At 47.7% G+C, this 24,671-nt stretch overlaps 1 long non-coding RNA gene and 1 pseudogene across 1 annotated transcript; both read right to left on the reverse strand.

The window, feature by feature from the left end:
- Positions 1-24,671, reverse strand: part of LOC115636545 — a 1,011,845-nt pseudogene that overhangs the window by 765,896 nt on the left and 221,278 nt on the right.
- LOC115636838 lies at positions 393-17,390 on the reverse strand. Its single transcript, XR_003997088.1, has 3 exons — positions 17,379-17,390; positions 17,283-17,285; positions 393-462 (listed from the first exon to the last, which is right to left on the reverse strand). It is a non-coding gene; the product is annotated as an uncharacterized LOC115636838 (long non-coding RNA).

Here is a 24,671-nt window from a genome sequence, read left to right on the forward strand (position 1 = left end):
AGCAGGGCCTCGGGGCTGAGCCCCAGGAGAGCTGGGCCACGGGGCTTGCTGCACTCTGGCCGGGGTTCCAGCCAGGAGAGCGGGGCCGCGGGGCTTGCCACGCTCCAGCCAGGGCTCCAGCCAGGAGAGCAGGGCCGCGGGGCTTGCCGCTCTCCGGCCGGAGCTCCAGCCGGGAGACCGGGGCCGAGGGGCTTGCTGCGCTCCGGCCGGGGCTCTAGCCAGGAGAGCGGGGCTGCGGGGCTTGCTGCACTCCAGCTGAGGCTCCAGCCGGGGTCGCAGGGCTTGCCGGGCTCCAGCCTGTGCTTCGCTCAAGGGAGCAGGACCATCCGGAAGACCCCGGAGCAGATCACAGCCAGGGACCCAGGGTAAGTTAAAAAAAAAAAGTGTCTAAGGCGCGGGGCCCTCTGAGGCGTGGGGCCTGATTCCTAGGAATTAGGCGAATAGGCCTAAAGCCTGCCCTGCCTGATGGTTTTGGAGGGCCACCTGTCGGATCGCCCCTGTTTCTTTGGCCAGTTTTTAAACTTTCTCCGGTTTCATTTGCCATTATTTCAACTACTGCTTGTAACCTCAGGAGCCTTTTTGCCTGATGTTTTACTCCCCGAAGTGGGATAAAGGAACTGCCAATAGCCTCTTCCCAGGTGTCATTACTGTTCCATATTCTGTTAAACGGACAAGGTCCTCCAGTGAGGTCTGGGGAATTGAATGGGTAGCCAGGACAGGAACACCAGTTTGAGAGTGGGCTGGGATGTGGCTGCAGACCTAGCATTTAGAAATATTAAGGGTCTGAGCTATCCACACTTGCTGCTGGATAAAAGAATTGTCATTGTGGACTCCCTAGACCTTAAGACACCAACAGCCGAGGAACAGGCACCTCCAGAGGTGCATGTTGGAGGCAGGGCCCTTCTGGTTCTGATAACTTCAACTGAGGGAACTGCAGTCACAGTTTTATGTCCACCAGGCAGCAGGCGCTAGGCTCAGTACTGCTTCTCCTTGGACCTTGCTTTATGTAGTCGTCTGCTTCCGGCAACCCTTCCAAGAGCATAGATTGTAAGGTATTGCAGGCTGTTCCTCTACGTCTTCTTCTGGAATCAAAATTGACTCTGAGTGGTCCTGAGGTGATGATTGGTTCACTGGAGGCAGTGCATTCTTACACTGCGAAGCATGTATCCACTCTGAGATGCCAGACAGTTTAACAGACGTCGGGGTAGTAAGCAGTGCCTGATGATTCTTTGATGTTCTTTAAGTCTCTTTACTACTTCTTCCTTGACTCTGGCTATAACAATGGCCTTCACACTTTATCTTTTCCTGATGCATACATTCCTCATTCACACAATTAGACTTTATATTGAGCAAAAAAAAAAGGCATTGCAAATTAAACCTTGCTAAGTTTTACAATTGATAACCAAGACAATTTACATTGAGACCCAGGCCTTTAATGTTTCTCTAATTTACTTAACATAGACACAATAGAGAACCCTGTCTCTTACTAACTAAATCTTAAAACAAAGAGTTAAGAGAGGGCCCAATTTGTAATGCATATGGGAAAACAGAATCTTATAGTCCCAGGGGGTCATTTCTTTCTGCTATTTAAAAAAAGTGGCTAGCAGGATGAAATCAATTTATACTTTAATTCATATGGGATATTATAAAATCCTGCTCCTACATATCCCCCTTTTGACACTAAGATTATTAATCGCCAGTGTCACTTCTTATTTAGTCCATGTAATAGAAAATACTGGGAGGTGATTTGGGCCTGTGGCTTTAGCTTTGCACACATTTGTTTTATCCACCAGCACATTTTAAACATTTCAATTAAAAACACACAATTTAAAACCAAAAACACAATTAGGGGTAGTAACATTAGTATGCCAGTAGTTGTGGGAAGCCATCCAGAAAATATATTATACCAATGGTAAGCTGTTATGTTTTTCAGTAGTGGCAATTCTTAACATATCCCCATTTGTGTGTATAATATGAATGGTCCAGTTTTCCACATTTATTTATTTATGAACTACGTTACCTTTTTACCTTTTAACAGATGATTGGTAACTGTTTGCCATTCAATGCCAAGCTTGATAGAGAACTCAGCTAAATCAGTGCGTACAGTAAGCTGAGACTCTGTTGTTGTTGTTGTTGTTGTGGTAAATAGTAAATGTAATTATTGGTAAACACAGTACTTACATTACATTTACATTTGTCTTCTGGTGGGTTGCTAACACTTTTTAAACACTTTTCCCCAAGAATTAACACACATAGCCCATTATACAGTACTTTGGATTATCTGAAAGACAAAAATAACATTTTTCTACCCCTTTTGGGGTGGCATTGATTATTACTTAAAAGAGTCCTTTCTTTTACAAATACCCTTCTGATTGCAGGCAAAACAGAGGAATTACCCCCTTATTTTCTTGTGGTTTTTTTTTGTTGTTGTTGTTATTTGTTTTATAGGCAGGCCAGGTTTTAATGGCTTCTACTTTTTAAGGGTTATGCGGAAATTATTCCACTGTTTAGTTATTAAATTCATGAGGTGGTGTACCTCAAGTTTTTCCTCTTATATAGCAGACCAAGTTTGTAATGTTTTTCCTGCTGTGTTAAGCTTTAAGTTTATTCACAGGTAATAACTGAGAAGCATCATTACCATATTACTTTAAAGGATTTTTCCAAAAATCATACACACTATAAGTTGTTACAGGGGTACTAACTAACATTAAATTTATTTTAATGTTTAATATTAACAATAACATTAGCATCAAATCTATTAAAGGTATCTTGTTATACCATGCCTTTTATGTAGGCAATTTGTTTGCTGACCAGGTATGTTCTTTATTTGCAGCTTCTTTTGTGCTGGCAGTTCTCACCTTTCTTCATCAGTTAGATAATTTACATCAACACAGGCTTGGTTTTTGGATTCAAAGCCATCAGCAGAGTTCAGAGACTCTGTCTTAACACACAGGGATCTGAAAAAGAAAACACAGCCTATTGCGGCTCTTTTTGGAGCCCTAATAGGATTTTAATTCAGCAGCATATTTCATTTGCATGGTTTTTTTTACCCCTTTCTACAATATACACTGCACATGTCCTAGGGAAAATGCACATTCTTTCTATACTATAACTTTTAAAAAACATTAGCCATATTAATTCTTACATAAGGTGTAACTGTTTGTTTTGTTCTTACAGAGTTTTCATGTACGCTTATAGAAGTGACAGTCTGATTACACAGAGCTATTTTAAGGCTCAGTGTTTTTAACATTGCTTCTTTTTGTTTTGTGCACCTCACCTCTGCTGTTGCTTCAGAGGGTCACTGTTAATTTCTTATTCTTTCATTACAGCTTTTATCTGCTATTGTTACAAAAAAAAAACCCAACCAAACAAAAAGCCTCCAGAATCTCTCCCTATTCTCCTGATTTTGACTGCCCTATTGCAGCCATGACTTTGTCTTTATTTAAAAACATTTTAATTTTTGTAAAGAATCAAGTTACTCCTTAAGGGTTAAATGCTAAATCCCAAAGCCAAACAGCACTAATTACCTGTGTCTTGCAAAAAGGTCTGTCAGTTTTGCAACTTTGAATTAAAGAGTCAAATGAATTTTTAGTGGCGTTAAAAACAAAAACAAAACAAATTTATCTCACACCTAGAAAACAGGAGTTTTACAAACCAGATGTGTTGGTTTAGATTCTTAGAACGTTACATATTTTCACAGACAAATAGATACATACACATTTTCTTTTCCTTAACATTTCTTTACACTGCTTTGTTTTTACATAGCTATATATATATATATATATATATATATATATATATATATATATATATATATATATATATATATATATATGGATTGTTTACAGGCATTCTTCTGGAAAAAGGGCCCATTTTCCCTTCAGAATGGCTGCAAAGAAACCAAAAATTCTTTCTCTTTAATATGGTCCTTTTTAACATTTTCCACAAAGTTTAACTGCTTAATTCTCTTCAGCCTCTGTAGAGTTAACTTTTCACTCTCTTTTCTTAAATCACTTGTTTATGTCCCAAAATGACACCTTTATCACCTCAGATTTCACCATTTTAAGTATTGTTCCAGGGGTTCATGCCTGCACTTACTGCTTTTCTTACTCCTTACACTATTCCCTTAGGGCTTTCAACCTGTTTTTCAGTTTGTTTATCTGTTGCTTGCCTGCTTGTCTGGGCCTGATCCTGCTTTTTTTTTTAACCGTTTGTGAGTGATATTGTGGTCATTTCACAATTTTGAAAGAAATGTTCAAGGAAAGGGACCAGGAAGGGTGGGGCTAGTTGAGGACCCCACCCTCCTTGCTGAATTGGTAGTGGAACACTAAAGAATCAGTTTTTGAGGCAGACAACAAAGGGGAAGAGAACAAGGGGCTTTTTGTCCTTTTTACAATGAGATGGGAGTATGAAGGGGGTTGGATCGATCCGGGGTTTGGAGAACGGGGTAAAGGGGAGCACTCAGTCTGGTGGTGGAAGAGGAGGCTTTTAATAAAGCTTTTAACTTATTATTTGAATATTTGAGAGAGGCGAGTTTTGATTTTATCCACCTATGATTTGCCTCTTGCCACCACTGCATGAAACAATTAACCTCTCCTTTAACCAATTTAGTTTTAGGTTGACCAAGTTTGTCCTTTAAGACATCCACTCAGTCTTTGTTCCAAGATTTTAACAGTGGCCACTGAGTTTTGGGACCCCCTGAGTTAGCCTAGACCATTTTCCCAGAAATTTACAGGAGTCTGGACCCTTTTTACAGGAGTCCGGACCCATTGTAAATACATAAAATGAGCCGATGTTCATTTAGGGAACGGTCCCGACTTAGACGTCTGGTTACCAATACAGGAGGACTTCACACACTAATCACACAAGAAAGAAATTCGGATTTGTCAGAGCGATGCCCAGTGCAACACACAAAAGGAGCCCACAGGCTACTGCCTCAACCGCCCTTGCTTTCACACCAGGGGTTTTACCCAAAGTGCGGTGCGGCTGCGATTGTGCAGATTCCACTCACTCAAACCGCGGGGACAGGAACCCCTTGGTAGGCCTATCCCCAGACGGAGACGGCACCCAGACTCAAACACTCCACAAGAGGACGGAAAGACACAGAGACAGAACAGTCCTCAGTGCGGACAAAACACAGAAATAATTACCTGACCAGATTCCTGATGTCAGATCCTGGGATCCCTACCAGAACAGAGTGGGAACCAACAGGTTCAATGGCATAGACCTCACTGTGACTGTGCGCCTTTCCGCTCTAGTGGGGAACCACTCGGGCCAAATGCCCAGGTGCTGGCTGCCACGATCATCCTACAAAAGCGGTCAGGAATCACACAGCCCCAGTGAAGACGGTTGCCATCTCAGTGGAACCTCCAAATTGTCAAAGTTAGAATCAGGACTCACAATTTGTCAGACCACTCTGTTTTATTAGTGCTGCTCTTCGCCAATAACACCCAGATAATGTGAGTGGCCATGCAAGATCCAAACAGTCTTATTTATACAGATAAAAGAGCGGGAATTAGACAAAGGGACAAAGAAAGCAAAACAGTAAAATTCACCTGGGGCACAGCATGCATATCCTACTTCCTTATTAATTCTTATCGATCTAAGGGTAATACTTCACCAATTGCCCTTAAATGGTGCAATTGTTCTATGTTAATGTCTGTATTCCTGACACCTGGATTGCAGCATTCCAACAGTTTTGCTTAAAGGTACAGACAGAATTTCTTTAATCCTTTCTATTTTCACAATATAATTCATTCTACTTTCACAGGGGGTTGCTGGTTGTTTCCTGCTGGAGGGGGAGGGGCAGTAAATACTGAAGAGTTGGCAACTTCTGAGGAGTTAGGTCTGGAGGGGGTAGGGAATACCCTGGGTGAAGAAAGGGAGGGGGACAGAGTGTAAAAAACCTGCTGGGACTTGTTTAACATGGGCCTAGATCCTCAGAACAAACTCTTGGGTGTTGGGGGAGAAAGTCCTTAATTTGTGAAATAGGAAACAGACAAAACAACCCCCTGAGCAGGGCTGGGAAAACTGACCAGACTTCCACTCCTGAACCCTCAGCCTGCTAGCCAGAGCCTGGTGTGACATGGAAAGGGGGCACCCACCAGGGAGGTGTAGGGAAGATGTCCCAACCCCTCACATCCAGCTGCTGGCAGTGGGGAGGGTGTTGAGATTCCTACCATGGGGCTGTTTCAGCCTCTGGCTAGTAGGTATGTGATGGATCTGCTGGCAGAGACAAGAGGCTCTCTCTTTGTTCTCTCACCGTGATGCCCCCTGGCTGCCCTCAACAGTATGGGGATAGGACCCTGCTCACTTTTTCTCTCTCAGAGCTTCCATTTGATTGGCTCCTCTGCCCCATGAACAGTGGGGTTGTGAGTGAGGCAGCAGGTCCTGAGAGTTGGAATCCTGCTCTTTCAGGGGCCGGTGACCTTTGTGGAGGTGGCTGTGTATTTCACCAGGGAAGAGGGGGCTCTGCTGGACCCCACTCAGAGAGCCCTCTAGAGAGACATCATGCAGGAGAACTATGAGACTGTGACCTCACCGGGTAAGGGTTCCTGTCCCCTCGGTTCTTGGAAGGGGAAATGAAAAGTTAAGGTTCACACCAACCTCACAATGCCACCTCTGCTCTGCCCTGTTTCATCATCACCCCAACAAGCCAGTGACGCATGTACTAGCCCTCTCCCCTCCCCTGTTACAGAGTGCTCTGGGAATAGAGCAGTACAGCAGAAAGTCTCACAATTTCTCCTTGCTAAGATAATGTTCGGGTTCATCTCCATCCAAAGGAAATGTGTCCACGTGCCATGAGCTGGGAAAAGCTGGTGAAAGTTACTACAGATGAGAGAGAGAGCAGGGAAACCACTCGGAGGAGAGAGTGGATGAACCCATTAATTTTCAGGGAACTCACAGGGACCTCAAGGAAACTACATCCCAGGAGAAAATCCTCAGGGAAAAGAGAGAGAATACATGCAATGAGCATGGGAAAAACTTCCATTACCACTCAGCCCTTATTTGACATGAGATAATCCACACGAAAGAGAGCCCCTACGAATGCTGTGAGTGTGGGAAAAGCTTTAATCATACCTCAGCCCTTATTAGACATCAGCAAATACACAGAGGAGACAGACCCTATAAATGCTGTGAGTGCGGGAAAAGCTTCACTCAGAGCTCAGACCTTTCTGCCCATCAGAGAATCCATACCGGGAAGAGACCCTATCAATGCAGGGAGTGCTGGAAAAGCTTCAGTCATCGTTCAGCCCTTATCTCTCATCAGAGAATTCACACCAGAGAGCAACTTTACAAATGCTGTGAGTGTGGGATAAGCTTCACTCAGAGATCAGCCCTTCTCTCTCATCACAGAATCCACACAGGAGAGCGACCCTACACATGCTCTGAGTGTGGGAAAAGTTTCACCCGAAGCTCAAACCTTATTATGCATGAGAGAATCAACACAGGAGAGAGACCCTATGAATGCAGTGAGTGCGGGAAAAGTTTCACTGACATCTCCCTTATCTCTCATCAAAGAGTCCACACCGGAGAGAAACCCTATGAATGTTGTGAGTGTGGGAAAAGCTTCTCTCAGAGCTCAGGCCTTCTTTATCATCAGAGAATCCGTAAAGGAGATAAACTCCATAAAAACCTTCTCTAGAGCTGTCAGAAGATTTTTTTTCTAAATTCTTTTCATAGTTCCTAGGTAGTGATCTTTAAGGCTGTTTGCATCTTTTGCACACTGTAGTCCCTCAGCTCCCACACGAGTTGCCCACTTTTGAAGCCTGCCCGTCTTTGGGGTGGATCCTGTGGTCCTTTCTATCAACTCCATTGTTCTGCGAGTCACTGGAGTGTGTGTCCTTTCTACCAGGAATGTCCATCAACCCAAGTGGGGAAGATGGGGGTGTCTTCAACCAGCTACACAGAGGTAAAATCTACCTGGGCCTCGTCACTGTGATTTCCATGGAGTTAACTAGCTTGAGTTTGCTTTCCTGATGTAAAAATGCAGCTATTCTTGCATTAAAGACATGGACCATGGATAGTGGGTGGGCTTATTTAGCATATTTCCTCCTGATCTGACCTAACCACCATCACATTTCCTTGTCTAAACAAACCTGGAGATTGACATTTATATTCCTCCTCCCAGTGCAAAGTTATTATTCAAGTCGTCAAGTTCCTCTTTGAGGACACATTATCTCATTTCCAGTTCTCACTTTATCCTGGATTGTGCAGAACAGCAGCTATATTTTAAATAAGGGAAAAAAGTCAACAAAATATTTAAATATAACAAAGAGTGAGAGCAGCGTCAGGGAAATATCATTTCAGGTTCTCTGACACTGGAAGGAGGTGGGCTGACTGAGAGATTACCTACTTCCCCATCACCCCAGAACTGTTATCTTGTATCTGAGCCATGCAGAGTTCACCCCTTCATAGTCCTTCACTCCCAAAGTCTCCAGTGAAGTCGTGTTCTTGGCTGTCCGTGCTTGGGAACGGTGCTTGAACGTCTTTGATCCTAAATCAGAGTCAGTCTGGCAGGAGATGAAAATGTCACAGACTTGGAAGGGGATTTCAAATGGATCCCAAGCACTGTTCAAATCCCCTTTTCCCTCTATTGGCAAAGCCACTTCTGGGAAGGTTGGCTGTTTTTTCCACCCATTATGAAAGTGCTAAAACTTATGAGACAGTGCTGGGTGAAGCAGGTTTCAGTGGATCATGGGAGAATTCCTCATCCTGATTCTGAGACATCAGATGTAACCTAGTCTGGAATTTGTCTTCTATCTCTCTGTGATATGGGTTTTCTATCTTTCATGAAGGCTCTTTGGTCATATAACCGCATCTTAGTTTTGTTTGACACAATGTAGCTCAGATTTATTGGGAAATTTCAGACAAATTACCATCTTTTTTTTTATTTTAGGTTTGCTTTTTCCCCTATCCCTGCATGATGACATGGAGAAAATTCAAATACAGTTCAGTCAACAGGAGAGAATACTCCAAGCTGCTGGACATATTATCAGAGGAACAGTCATGTGTTTAAATCCACTCTGAAAAGGTGAACAGCGGCAGACCCCAAATGGTGCAACTGATGGAGGTAAGTGCACATGGTCACAGGGTAGTTCAATTGTTTAAGTCAGTATTGTCTCAGATGATCCAGGGATAGAATTCCACAGCAAGTGACTTGGAACTAGGCAACATGCCCAAGTATTTGGTTCCCAAAGCATTTGTGACCCAGTCCCTATAGGAGGTTACTCCTGAAGAGATCTTCTAGCTAATCCCAAAACTTGGGAAATGCTGTCTTTGAGGTATATCAACCTTGAACTGGCACTGCTAGGGTTAACTGCCCCGTGTGGGCTGAAGAGGTCTCACCCTTCAAAAGCATGCTCTACTGAAGATGAAGTATAAAAGGAAACAGCTCAGCTCAGCCTGGGCAGACTGAGGAGGAGAGCAAACCTGTGTTGTGGGCTCCTGCCAGGAAGCCACAGGACTCCGAGGCTGCAGTGTCCAGCCATGCTGAGGCCCTGGCAGAAACCCAGTCGACTGCCAAAGATCGCCAAGAAGAGATGCTGGATGCCGGGAGATTACCGACACTGGAAGTAAGGGTGGGAAGTGACCCAAGGAACGGGACTGTTGCAGTGAGCGATCAAGGCTGGACACAGGAGTATTAGTTCCTCAAGGCTCTGGGTCAGGACCTGGTGGAGTAAGGTGGTCCCAGGTCCCTCCACTCCACACTATACCCACGACTGGATAGAGTCACCACCTGAAGACAAGCTGTCTCAACCCAGGGGACAGATTTCTTCCCCTCCAAACCCCTGTCTTCTTCCTTATGCGGCCACACAGCCTGCAACAGCTGGTCCAAGTCCTGCTCCTTTCCCCCCCGACCTCTGCCTAAGGCTCTGGGAGGGAGTTTGGGTGCATGAGGTGCAGGCTCTGGGCAGGAGCAGAGGGTTGGGGTTTGGCACCTTATCTCAGGCAGCTCCTGAAAGTGACCCATACCCCCCCTCTGGCACAACTCCTACATGGAGGAGGCCGGGGATGGTGGGTCTCCTGGCACCACTGCCCACAGGTACTGCTTCTGCAGCTCCCATTGCTAGAGTTCCAATGGCAGAGTTGGCGCTTGGGATGGGGGCAGCATGCAAGAGACACACTCCTACAGGGGCCGCAGGGACATGCCAGATGCTTCTGGCAGTGATGCACTCTGCGGAACAAGAGTGGGCAGGAATCTTCTTTAGCCTGACTGTGCTGCTGGTAGTGGTGGCAGGAGCCCTCGGGCCCTTTCAAATCGCCCAGGGCCAGCTGCTCAGGCTTTCTGATGGGGAAGCAAAAAGAAGCCACAAGAGTGGTCATGAGCAGTTCTGGGGAGTCTTTTTGGGGCTCCTGGAGTACGCAGCAGAGAGATGCAGCCTCACCACTGAGTCTGTTTCCATGGAGGAGAGAGGGGGCTGCAGGGTGATATCCCACCTCCGTGCATCCAGGACCCTGTGCTCCCCACTGCCATGTTGGAGCCTCCACATTTATTTATTGACAAATAAAATTTGCAGAATTTTGAAATATTGTGCACAGAATTTTAATTTTTTTGGTGCAGAATCTCCTCAGGAGTGAGACTGACTTAGGGAACCTCCTTGGATTGTCACTGCTTAGTTAACCACTCTGCCACCACACCAATGCACAGAGAGAGTGCCAAGCCCTACTGCTATGCGGGGGTTGGGGCTGGGGTCAGGTTATACACATTCAGACTGCATGCTCCCCCAGCTACAAATTGCTGCTGATTTCCCATTTAGGATATTAGCCCTTACTGACAAGGTTTGTCTGTGTTCTTTTTTTATCTCATGCTGCTAGTTAGAAGGATCAGTATTGATTTTTCTTTTCAAAAATACACAACTTCCTAAACCTGCTTTTAGCAATTGGAATAATTTAGTGTCACCTTATTTTTGCCTGTCCTGTTCAAAAGAAGAGGCTTTTGTGGTTTTCCTGACTCAGAGGATGAAAACAAATGTGTCAGTCCCAGGGGCAACTCTAGGCACTAGCAAAGCAAGCAGGTGCTTGGGGCAGCCCGCTGGCAGGGATCTAGCCTGGGAGCTGAGAACCAACAGGGGGCCTTGGGAGCTGTAGTTCCTTGGTTAGCTCCCTGCCTATAGAGCCAGCCCCGGAGTAGGGAAAGAACTACATTTCCCAGCATTCCCTTGGCTGCGATCAACAAGAAAGGGAGGGGGAGGGAGTATGGTATCTGAGACGTCATGCTGCAGCATGCTGTGAATGGAGAGCTCATTGCTAGAGGGGGGTGGCACTGTGAGTGGGGAACAAGTGTGCCCAAGGAGTAGAAGGCTTTGGCCCAGATATCCCCATCAGAAGACATCCCTTGGCTGGATTAGGGATACTGGTGTGACCTCACCTTGCAGCCCCCAAAGAAGGAATTGGGTGGACTAAGTGGACAGTGCCCCTCCCTATCTGAAGTCTAGCAAGGAAGGTACGTGGATCCCACTAGAATTTAAAATGAAAAGTAAGGGAGGAGATGCTCTACTGGACCTGGGCAGCTTTAGATATAGTACCAAGCACATAGGAGGATTTTCATTTCTGAGCCATGGAAGCAGAAATTGACTTTTTCCTTTCCAAATTTAGCTAATATTCAGAAAGGGAATCTAGCACCTGCCTTCCAGATTGGAACAACTCAAAATTCAGGAGTGCTCAAGCTCCATTTGGGTAGCTGTTACTTCACTTCTCCCAAATCAAATATACTGATTGTCACGGAGTCCCTGGGCAATGCTCTGGAACTGCTCCCCACAAAGCCAGGCAGGACCTTGGAGCAGACTGTTTCAGGGCAAGAAACTCACATGGCTTCACCTCCTGGGTCTCTCCTTGGAGCATTCAGCATCCTCTGCCCCTCCATGTGTTTCCCACCGTGAGTCCGCCCAGCGGGGTCCTGGGGAAGCCACAGGGTCCTGCACCCCCACTTTGCAGTCAGACGTGACTCTCAGCCAGCCAGTAAAACAAGGTTTATTTAGACAACAGGAACACAGTCCAAAACAGGTCTTGCCAGTAGACACAACAGGACCCTCTTTAGTTAGGTTCATCTGTGGCCCCCAGGGAGGCCACAGCCCCGTTGAGAGACCTAAGCCTCCTCGAGGCTCCCCTCCATTTTCCAGCCAGCTTCCAGAACTACGAAACCCCCTGCAGCCCCACCTCTCTGGGCTTTGTCTCTTTCCCTGGCCAGGAGGTCACCTGATCTCTCTCTCTCCAACACCTTTAGCATCCCCCTGAAAGGGGGGAAGGGCCTGGCCATTAGTTGCCATGGAGACTTCATCACATCTCTCCCCCCTTTCAGACCGAACTGAGTGAGGTCACTTTAGCCAGTGACCTGGGGAAGTTTGAACCCCCCGACGTTCCTATGGATGCCCTGTTCGTGGGGGGAGAATTATACCAGGCCTTTCCAGTTTCACACCTGCCTTTAGGTCGGGGGTGCTCGATGGCACTCGTAGTTTGCATGTGGAAAGGCTTATGCAGCCCGTTCCCTTTCCCCACCTCAATACCCCTGGGCTTCAAACAGAGATGGGGTCCTTTCCCAGCGATCCAGTCTGGAGGGCTGTGATTCGAGCTCTGTTGGTTCAGAGCCCCCCTTTTGAGCTTGGCCACCCTCTGGAAAGGCTTCTTTATAATGGGTAAGGGTCCTACAGCCGTTTTCCTCTTGTCCTGGGCCTTCCTGACCCTCTGGCAGGGGTCACAGGATGGGCAGTACTGCCAGACATTAGTAAAGACCCCAGGCCAGAAAAAGTTCCGTAGCAGCCTTTGCTGGGTACGCCAGGTTTCCTGGTGCCCTGAGAGGGGGATGTCATGGGCCTGGCACAGAGGCTAGTAGCGATACTTCCAGGGTACCATCAGCTGCCTCCTGATCCTCCTGACTCCTTTTTCCCTAGGGGAGCTCATTCCCAGTACAGGTACTCCTTTTTCCACAGGAACCTTTTCTGGCAATCTCTCCCCATGGTATGTACCACACTGAGGTCAGCCAGGTCCCTTATCTTCTGCAAGGAGGGATTTTTCTGCAACTCGGCCTGGAACTTAGCAGCTGGGGCAGGGATGGACACCTGCTCTCACTCACCGGCTGGGTCTGAAGCTGCAGCCTCCTTGAGCTGTGTCCCTGGGCATTCCCTCCCCACCAGGGTAGGGTTCTGCTCCTCAGGCAAGGTACCCTTCCCTAGGTCAGAGTGCAGTGTCCCGTGCAGGCTTGGGCTATGGGTCATGAGCAGGGCACCCTGGGGGTTGCTTGGCCAGTTCTCCATGTCCCCCCCATCAACACCTCAGTGGGTAAATGGGGTGCACCTCCACTTTCTTGGGGCCCTCCTTGTCCCCCCATTTCAAGTGTACTCTTGCGACAGGCACCTTGAATGTGGTCCTGTTCAAAACTGGAGGCCTGACACTTTGGAAGTTTGAGCTACTCCCTGTGGATCACCTCACTCAGGAGCGTTCGTTCTAGGAAGCAAGCCAGCTAGGGAGGAAAACATCAGACGCTGCTCCCAATGCTACACTCAGTTTTTCAGAAATTAGTTGACTTTATGGCCAGAAGAGACCATAAGAGCATCTAATCTGACCCCCTGCATATCACAGGCCTCCTCTATGACACAAGAGCTACTTTGGGAGAAAACACATTCCACATAGCTTGTTCCGGTGGTGAATAATCCTTGCTGTTGAATATTTGTGCCTTAGTTGTAATATGAATTTGTCTCTTTACAGCTTCCAGCCATTGGGTCGTGCTATGCCCTTCTCTGCTAGATTAAAGAGCTCTTTAATACCCAGTATTTTTCTCCATTAAGGCACTTCAACACTTCAATGAAGTCACCTTTCAATCTTCTTTTGAGAAGCTAAACAGGTTGAGCTCTTTCAATAGCTCACTAGAAGGCATTTTTCTCCAGCCCTCAGAACATTTGGTGGCTCTTTGTTTCCCCATCTCCAATTTCGCAACATCTTTTTCAAATGAGGACACCAAAACTGGAGGCTATTCCAATATCAGTCTCATTGATGCCGTGACATCTCCTGTGACGTTATTGACATAATCTGTAACTGTATAGATCACCGTTGCAACCACTGTTCTATATTTACAGACAATATTGTAGAAAGGTTGTTGTGTAAGGGGTCTATGGAGAGGTTCTGATTGGCTGATTATAATTATGCTCTCTCTAGATGTGTATCATTTTTGTAGTTGATATTATGAATATTGGTTCTGTGCTGTCCGTATTTCAAAGATGTGCTATGCTTCTGTGGAACACCCCAGACAAGTTGGTGTCAGTTCTGCCTAGCCTGCTTGATGGCCCATTAAGGACCATCAGCTATACAATCGACCCATTGAGAGAAGGCAGATACGCCTTGTGACTCAGCAAGGTATGCAGGGACCTGCCTATGGACAGAACTCTAAGTTTTTTCTATGCCACATGCTGGATAGAGTGTCCTTGGGACAAAGAAAGCAAAGACACATGGCAAGAGACAAGAAAAGGCTGATGCCTCATCTCCATCCCTGCTTCATACCTCTGGAGGGACTTTGTTACAAACTGAAGCTCTATACAAAGGACTGAATGACCCATCCCAGCTGTGGATGGACTCCAGAGACTTGATTTGAACCTGCAGTTTATTCCATCACTGCTACAAACCTGAACCAAGAACTTTGCCATTACTGGATGTGAAGGGTTAAAATCCATGTGCATTTTATATAACAACCTGGTCTATGGATTGTGCCAGCTCTTTTCCAGACCCAAAGTCCAGAGTATGGTCTAGCCCAGTATGATTGTTTTTATGGTTTAAATTACACTCACAGGCACTGATAATAGAGTTGCTGAAAGTTTGGGAGTTAGGAACTTGTAGGTCAGTGTTCCAAGCCCCTCGCAGATGACCTGATAGGTGTTGGGCATCACCTAATCTGGAGCTGCCATCTCTGGCCGGGTCAGCGTTACCTCAGTGCCTGTGTCCCAGTATCCATAGACTTTCCTCTCATCCTCCTCCAGGGGGACAAGGCACTCGCTCCGCAGGGGCAGCCCTGTACCCACCCTGTAAACAGAAAACCTGATGTCCGGAGCATCCAGCTCTGCGGAGGTGTTGGCTTGGCGCCCTCCTCCCTCCTGAACAGTTGATAAGTTGCCAGCCCCCTTGCCTGGGAAACCTGCCCCTCATCCAGCTGGGCCACTTCCCAGTTAACCCTCCATGGGTCCAGTCTGCTTAGTCTGTACCTGAACCTGGGGCACTGGGTCAATATGTGGCCTTTTTGGCCACAGTGATAGCAGCCCATGTCCCATTGGTCCCCCCGAGCTGGTCGGTTGGCCCTGATGCCGGATGTCCCCCTTGGGAGGGGGTTGTCCACGTTTTCCTTACGGGAGATCCCAGGATCACTCTCTTTCTGCATCGCAGTGGGCCTGTTCCTTTGGGACTCCTCCCTGCCACCCAGTGACCCAGGGCTAGCGCAGAAGGAGGGTTCAGGTGGGCGGGATCCCAGGGCTGGCATGGCAGGGGGTGCAGGTGGAGGGGGGCAGAGCCCAAGGCTGGAGTAGCAGGGTGTGTGTGGGTGGGGGAGCACTGTTGGTGAGGAAGGGGAGAGCCCAGAGCTGGGGCAGCACAGGATGTGTGTGCGGGAGAGTCCAGGGCTGGGACGGCAGGGCGGTGCAGGCAGGGCCGGTGCTACCATTGAGGTGAACTAGGCGTTTGTCTAGGGCACCAAGATTTGAGGGCACCAAAAAGCGGTGCACCCATTTTTTTTTTACAGCAGTTCCTCCCTGAGCGCACGGTTGCTGCTCCACTTCTCTCGCCTCCCAGGCTTGCAGTGCCAATCAGCTGTTTGGCGCCACAAGCCTGGGAGAGGAGGAGAATTAGAACGGGGGGGTGGCATGCTGGGGGAGGAGATGGAGCAGAGGTGAGCTGGGGTGGGGAGGTGCTACACGGCTCCCCGGGAGGGAGGGAGCTGCCTCGGTGGGGGGTACCTCAGGGCACGGGGGAGAGGGGAGCTGCCACAAGGCTGGGGGGTGGGGTGCAAGGTGGAAGTTTTGCCTAGGGTGTGAAAGTTCCTTGTACCAGGCCTGGGTGCGGCTGGAGGGGGCAGAGCCCAGGGCTGGGGTGGCAGAGGGTGTGTGGGTGGTGGAAAGGGGGGAGCCCAGAGCTGGGGCAGCATGAGGTGTGTGTGGGGGAGAGCCCAGAGCTGCGGTAGCAGGGGGTGGGCGTGTGGGGGGGGAGAACCCAGGGCACAGGTAACAAGGGTGTGTGCAGGGGGAGCCCAGGGCTCGGGTGGGGGCAGCCAAAATTTTTTTTGCTTAGGGCGGCAAAAAACCTAGAGCTGGCCCTGCCTCCACGCACTGTGAGGTAGGTAGGAGCAGATCATTATTATCCCTATTTGAAAGAGGGAGAAGCTAAGGCTGAGAAAGGAGAATTGACTTGTCTTAGGTCAGACAGCCAGTCAGTGGCAGAGTTGGGAATAGGATCCAAGAGCCCTGATTTTCAAACTAACCATCGGATCTTGAATTTCATACATTGAATGACCTGAATAAAGTGCTCTCAGATCAGCTCCAGACCAACAACTGTGCGCAGTAATTATTCAGCAAGTATTTGAGGAGAAATGGAATGTTAAAGAGAATCATGAACTGCTCAGAGACAATTAATGCAGAGAAGCAGCAAAATTCATTAACCATATAACTGGTTATGACTTATTTACTTGGTCTTAAAAGAGAACAAAGACCTGAGTATCCTTCCTGTCAATAACCCCCTGCTGAGCTAATCAGGGTAGAGACTGAGGATGGGAGGCTGAGGGTTCTCACCAGAGAGCCCAAAGGATGGCCCAGGTCACTGGTGGGGATCACTGCCCGAGCAGTACTGCAACCCCACAGTTTTGGATGGACCTCTCACAGTGGGAGCTGCCGAGCACTCCCCCACAACACACACACACCTTCTGGTGTTGGGACGGGAAGAGGAGAAAGGACAAAAGAAGCAAGAGAAGAAGAGAAAGGAGAGATGGATGGATGGATGGAGGAAAAGGTGAAACAAAAAGGACAAACCCTAATGTCCCCAGTGATTCTAAGGAACAAAATCCCAGGTGCAGAATAAAATTCTGTCTCCTTAAGCTCGTCTTTTCCATGCCTAGAAGTCAACTCTCACCGGATGGATCAGACTGAACTGGTTTCAAACCTCGAGGAGGCTCTTACCTTCTAAACAGGGATGGCCGTTTTCTAGTAAAATCACTAAAAGGAAAGGAGAAAACTCGAAAGAGGTTCCTCCTGGCGCTCACGTACGTGAACCCGAATACTCACTCAGTCCTCAAAGAGAGACCCAGAGAAGGAGACTTGCTGAAGCAAAGCCACAGGGGTCTCTGAGGTTTCCCTGGCCCCTCGCCTCTGTCCTGCCTGGCTCATGTCAGCATCTCTCTGTGAGGTCACCACCTCCCCACCACCTTTGACCAATAGTCTCAGGTCCTGCAAAAGGCCTCTGTGATATCACTGCCACACCCCTCCCTTGCTGGGCTAATGTCCTGCCCCTGCCCAGGAACTTTGGAGGTTTGAGCTACTCCCTGTGGATCACCCCACTCAAGGAGCGTTTGTTCTAGGAAGCAAGTGGGCTAGACAGGAAAACATCAGATGCTGTTCCCAGTGCTACACTCAGTTTTTCAGAAATTAGTCGACTTTATGGCCAGAAGAGACCATTAGAGCATCTAATCTGACCTCCTGCATATCACAGGCTTCCTGAATGACACAATAGCTACTTTTGGGCAAATACATTCCAGAAAGGCATCTAGTCTTCATTAAATGACACTAGGAGATGGAGAATCCACCACTTTCCTTGATAGCTTGTTCCTGTGCTGAATCATCCTCGCTGTTGAATATTTGTGCCTTAGTTGTAATAGGAATTTGTCTCTTTTCACCTTCCAGCCATTGGGTCTTGTTATGCCTTTCTCTGCTAGATTAAAGAGCACTTTAATACCCAATATTTGCTCTCCATTAAGGCACTTCAACACTTCAATTAAATCACCTTTCAATCTTCTTTTGAGAAGCTAAACAGGTTGAGCTCTTTCAATAGCTCACTAGAAGGCATTTTTCTCCAGCCCTCAGAACATTTTGTGGCTCTTTGTTTCCCCATCTCCAATTTCGCAACATCTTTTTCAAATGAGGACACCAAAACTGGAGGCGGTATTCTAATATCAGTCTCACTGATGCCACGTCACCTCCTGTGACGTTATTGACATAATCTGTAACTGTATACATCACCGTTGTGACCACTGTTCTATATTTGCAGCCAATATGGTAGAAAGGTTGTCGTGCAAGGGATCTATGGAGAGGTTATGATTGGCTGATTATAATGATGCTATCTCTAGATATGTATCATTACTGTAGTTGACGTTATGAATATTGGCTCTTTGCTGCCCGTATTTCAAACTTGTGCTATGCTTCCGTGGAACACCCCAGACAAGTTGGTGTCAGTTCTGCTTAGCCTGCTTGATGGCCATTAAGGACTATCAGCTATACAGTCAAGCCATTGAGAGAAGGCAGATACACCTTGTGACTCAGCAAGGTATGCAGGAACGTGCCAATGGAGAGAAGTCTAAGGGATTGGCTACACTGGAGAATTACAATGCTGTTGGTGGCTTTATAGTGCTGTAACTCATTCCCCATCCACACTGGCAGGACACATATAGCGCTGCATCTCCCTGGTTATAGCGCTGCTTGTACTCCACCTCCAGAAGAGGAATAAAGAGTATAGCGCTGTTGCTCCTGCTGCACTGGGGCGCCAGTGTAAATGAGGAGTAACCTTAGTACACAGTGACTGACCTCATAATCGAAACACCTCATACTCCTTTTAAGTGAAGGTTCCACTCTTTGTTTTGTTGCGAACTCCGGGCTCCTGGAGCTACTTATCAAAAAACCAAACACAGCGCCTGTGTGCTGTGAATGAGCAGAGGCAGGGGTCTCCCTTTGGAACGCCCACATCTAGTGATTTGCTAGAAGAGAGGGGGAGGGAGGGGGGTCTGTTTCAGCGAGGGGCTGTTTATCTGGTCTGTGAGAAAAAACAAACAGCTGCTGTTTGCTTGCAGTGAGAGAGAGAGGGGTGCGGGAGGGGGTCGAAACTTGCAAGGCAGCTGCTGACAGAGTGTCCGCTCCAAAAATCCACTCTCCCCCCACGCTCCCTGTCACATTCCACCCCTCCCTGTTTGAAAAGCACATTGCAGCCACTTGAAAGCTAGGATAGTTGCCCATAATGCACCGCTCCCAATGCCACTGCAGATGCTCCAAATGTGATCACGACAGTATGCGCAGCTGTCAGTGTGGACAGATTGTAGCGCTTTCCCTGGTCAGCTGTACGAAGACAGGTTTAACTCCCAGTGCTGTACAGCTGCAAGTGTAGCCATACCCTAAGGCTCTGGGAGGGAGTTTGGGTGTGGGAGGGAGAGGGACTGGGCTGTGGGAGAGAGTTTGGGTGCAGGGTCTGGGCTCAGGGGGTTGGGGTGCAGGAGGATGTGCGGGGGGCAGGCTCTTGGAGGGAGTTTTGGTGTGGGTGTAGAGTCTGGGTTGGGGCAGGGAGGTGGGGGTGCAGGAGAGGGTGAGGGGTGCAGCATTTACCTTGGGCATCTCTCAAAAACAACCCACATACCCCTCTGGCAGCAGCCCCTAAGCAGGAGGGCCAGGGGTGTCTCTGTACCGCTGCTCACAGACTCCACCCCCACAGCTCCCATTGCCACAGTTGGCACTCTGGGCAGGGGCAGTGTGTGGAGACTCCCCACTACCACAGTTCTTCCCACAGCTGGGTGATGGGGGGCAGCAGGGGATCTCCCCAATCTGGGGCCCCACTGTTAGTTCTCCATCCTTTCTTCCCCTAACCATGCAGACCCCTCCCCATTATCAATGTTTTAGAGCGACCTCTCCCTCCCTTTATGGGATACAGACTCTCTGTGACACAGACTGACTGGGGCTCCTCTCTGCATGGTCCCAGTGGGGAAGGAAAGAGACTGGTGGGGGAGGGGACAAGATAGGCAGAAGGAGAGTCAAATGGGCTAAACCAGAATAGAGGATTTTCTTCCTGTTAAAATGTATGGGAGTCTCATAGCTGAAAAGCCACATCTTGAGTTAGGTTTGAAGCAGCTGTCTTTCAATTACCAGGCAAAGATGTGAACCACAGAGACTGATAACTGCCTGCTTCCCAAAGGTGTCAAAAAAGCACCTGCAGGGGTGCAACTAGTTAATGTAGAGGGGAAGTCTGTTGGGATTATGAGTTCAAGCCTTATCTGGAGCACTGGTTTCTGTTACCCATGTAGCTTCCCCAACTTGTTTCTCTTACCTGTGTAGTTTGCTTTACCTAATTCACATGGAAAGTGCCATACTAGAAAAAGAAGAGTAAGTTCTAAAATGTGGAGGTAGGCGCATAACTTGGAAACATCCACTCTGTGCTGCCATTAGCTCCAGTAGATTGTTCATTGGCAGGGCAAATTGATTTCTTTGCTGCTGAGAAATCTGCCAGGACAGGTGTGTGGGCACCAGAGCTCCCTGCTTCTTCCAGCACATCCCTGGCTCCCTCCCTGCCCCAGTCACTGCTGTAAGAGGGTCCTATATGCACTGCACCAAAAGCTTTTCGAAGCCTTCTTAGTGCAGCTGGCAGCACATCAGCAATCGGAAGATCCTGAGTTCAAGCCTCAGAGAAAGCAATCGATTTTGCTCCCTGCTTCAGATTTTCTAAAGGAAATCATAGAAAAGAAACTATAAGAGAGTGGTTTCTAGACACCCTCCCACCCATCTAACGCACAGACACACACACACAGACTTTTCCAAGGCATTAACTTTTCCTTCTCTGTGGAGTTTGTATTCTCCATAGAGTAAAATAAAACAAAAACATGCAAGTTGAAGCCTAATAAAGTATGAAACTCAATACAGATAAAATCTCATCCTCACAGATCTTCCAATAATCTTCTTTCACAGACTAGATTTATTTCTAGACTGTGCCCAATCTTTTCACCTGGTATAGTCTTTGTTCCAGCTCAGGTGGTAGCTAGGGGATTTCTCATAATTGCAGCCACCTTTGTTCTGTTCCACCCCCTTATACAGCTTTGGTACAAGGCAGGAATCTTTTGTCTCTCTCTTGGGGAAAAGCCCCAGATTTAAGATGGATTCCTGTACCAGAGGACACGGTCACATGTCCTGTGAGACCCCAAGCCTTCATTCTTCCTGGCCTTACTCACAGATGGTGCAGGACAGAGCCATCTATAGTTAATTGTCCTGGTTAATGGGAGCCATCAAGAGTCCAAACCACTATTAATGGCCCACACTTTACATCATTACAACAGGACCTCAGAGTTATAGTTCATATTTCTAGTTTCAGATACAAGAATGATAGGTTCATACAAATAGGATGAACATACACAGTAGATAATAAGCTTTGTAATGATATCTTACAAGAGACCTTTTGCATGAAGCATATTCCAGTTACTTTATATTCACACTCATTAGCATATTTTCATAAAATCCTATGGAGTGCAATGTCACAACAGGGAAAGGGTTTTACTGCAGCACCTGGGAGCAGTTGAGTTTCATATTCAGGCTGTAGTATGAGTTCCTCCAGGTTTCTTGTAAGCACACAGGGACCTTAGCGGGTGTTCTCGATACAGGAATGGCCCAGATAAGATACAGTGATGGGAATTGCATTTCCCTTTTTTATTTTTGTTTTTCCAGTGACATTTCTGTTTTTGATTTCGTTTTGCTTCGTATAACTGTGTTTGCTCCTGGATTTGATATTTAACTAAAACACAAATAAGGCCTCAGGGCTCCAGATGGAGGAGCAGGCTGTGGCTAGGACTGCTAAGGCCTGGTCTACACCACGAGTTTATTTCACATTTAGCAGCGTTAAACTGAATTAACGCTGCACCCATCCACACAGTGAAGTTCTTTATTTCAATATAAAGGAGGGAGGGGAGTAGCGCTGAAATCGGTATTGCTATTTCGGATTAGGGTTAGTGTGACTGCAATTCGACGGTATTGGCCTCCGGGCATTATCCCACAGTGCACCATTGTGACCACTCTGGACAGCAATCTGAACTCGGCTGCACTGGCCAGGCAGACAGGAAAGCCCCACAAACATTTGAATTTCATTTCCTGTTTGCCCAGCGTGAAGCGCCAATCAGCATAGGTGACCATGCAATCCCAGAATCAAAAAAGAGCTCCAGCATGGACCATAAGGGAGATACTGAATCTGATCTCTGTATGGGGAGAAGAATCTGTTCTATCAGAACTCTGTTCCAATAGACAAAATGTCAAAGCAATGAAAAAATCTCCAAGGCTATGATGGACAGAGGCCACAACAGGGACTCAACACAGTGCTGCATGAAACTAACGAGCTGAGACAAGAGTACCAGAAAGCCAAAGAATCAAATGGACACTCACGGAGGGAGGGGCGACTGACGACTCAGTACCCCACTCTCTGAAAACCATTTGACTTCGTGGCTGAGCTCCCAAAGCCTGAAGGATTAAAAACGTTGTTGTGGGTGGTTCAGGGTATATGTCATCAGCCACCCCTTCCCTCCCCCATGAAAGCAAAGGGAAAAAAATCATTTCTTGTCTTTTTTAGATGTCACCGTATATCTACTGGATGCCGCTGGCAGACGTGGTGCTGCTGCGCTACACAGCAGCATCACCTTCCCTTCCTTTCCCTTGTGGACGCAGACGGTACAGTATGACTGGTATCCGCCATCATCGTCCTGTGGGTGCTCCTGGCTGGCCTCGGTGAGGTCAGCTAGGGGCACCTGGGCAAAAATGGGACTGACTTCTGGTCATTCTCTTCTTGAAGCTTTGTCTCCTGGAGATTCACTCCTGCCTGGAATATCATGGCAGCTGGAGGCTGCCCTCCCCTCCCCCCTTTGATCTTTGCTTGCAGAGGCAATAAAGTCAGTGTTGTTTCTTATTCATGCATTCTTTATTGCTCCATCACACAAATGGGGGGATAACTGCCACGGTAACCCAGGAGGGGTAGGGGAGGAGGAGAGAAGCAATGGGTGGCGTTGTTGCAGGGGCATCCTCTAGAATGGCATGCAGCTCATCATTTCTGCGGGATGGCTGAGGCTCTGACTCGGACCTACGATGACCAGATGTCCCGATTTTATAGGGACAGTCCCGATTTTTGGGTCTTTTTCTTATATAGGCTCCTATTACCCCCCACCCCTGTCCTGATTTTTCACATTTGCTGTCTGGTCACCTCTCTGGTGTTGGCTGTTTGCCTCTCTGGTTCTTTAGTAGGCTTGCCTGATATTCTAGGCAGGACTGAATCTCTATTAGACAAAATTTAAAGAAGAGAATGACCTGGGGAGTCATTCCCATTTTTGCCCAAGAGCCTCCGACTGGCCTCACTGAGGCCGGCCAGGATCACCCATGACAGCAGCAGACAGTACAGTATGACTGGTAACCATCATTATCAACTTGCAAAGCAGCAGATGGTACAGTAGGGCTGGTAACTGTCTTTGCTAACTTGCAAAGGCCAGGGGATGCTGCTGTGTAGCGCTCCAGTACCACATCTGTTAGCAACTTCCAGTAGACGTAAGGTGACAGTGAAAAAAGGTTGAACAGGCTCCATGGTTGCCGTGCTCTGGCATCTGCCTGGGCAATCTAGGGAAAAAGGCACAAAATGATTGTCTGCCATTGCTTTCACGGAGGGAGGATTGATTGATGACATTTACCCATAACCACTCGGGACAAATTTTTGGCCCCATCAGGCATTGGGATCTCAACTCAGAATTCCAATGGGCGGGGGAGACTGCGGGAACTATGGAATAGCTATGGGATAGCTACTCACAGTGCAATGCTCTGGAAGTCAATCCTAGCCTCGGTACATGGACGCACACTGCCAAATTAATGTGCTTAGTGTGGCCATGTACACTCAACTTTATACAATCTGTTTCCAAAAATTGGTTTCTGCGAAATGGGAATAATCCCGTAGTGTAGACATACCCTTAGACAAGACCCCCTGTGGAAGCTAAAGAACCACAACTTCCCCCTGCAGTTAACAGGATGTGAACCTGTGCAGGAAGACCCCAATGGATTTCTAGCCCATCACCTTAAGTACTTGCTTGATAGAAGTCTTTCACTACACTCTAGTTCTATTCTCACTGAGTGATCATTTCCAATTGTTTCCTCAGACCACCTTCCACAGCACACTCACTGCTTTGTCATTGTGTAAGTGTGTCCATGGCTGAACTGCAAGAATTCCTGCTCATTTCTCTTCTGGCTGGAGCATGAGGAGAGTGTGTTTGTGCTTAATGATGTTGCTGTGATTGTTGTCCATTTCCTGCCTTGATCAATCAGACAGTCCCTTTCCTGTCATATCCCCAGTACATCAGTGATTGTGATAGCAGAGGGCAGGTTTTCTCTGGGGAACTGAGCTTTGCTAGGGGATTGGTGGCTCCTTTCTTTCCTCACCCTGGAGTAAACTCATCTTTTTATTCCATCCTTGATGTTTCACGGAATAACAACAGATGACCGAAGAAAGAGGTAGACAGGGTGGGTCTCAGGGGAGGGGGAAGAGAGGTGGGAGTGGTGGGCAAGTGGGTCTCTGGGGAGGGGGAGAGAGGTGCGAGAAGTGGGCAGGGTGGGCTCAGGAGAGAGGGCAGAGAAGTGTGAGCGATGGGCAGGGTGGGTTTCAGGGGAGGGGCAGAGAGGTGTGAGCGATGGGTCTCAGAGGAGGGGCAGAGAGGTGTGGGCAGTTGG

Source organism: Gopherus evgoodei, chromosome 1 (assembly GCF_007399415.2).
Source record: "Gopherus evgoodei ecotype Sinaloan lineage chromosome 1, rGopEvg1_v1.p, whole genome shotgun sequence".
NCBI lineage: Eukaryota > Metazoa > Chordata > Testudines > Testudinidae > Gopherus > Gopherus evgoodei.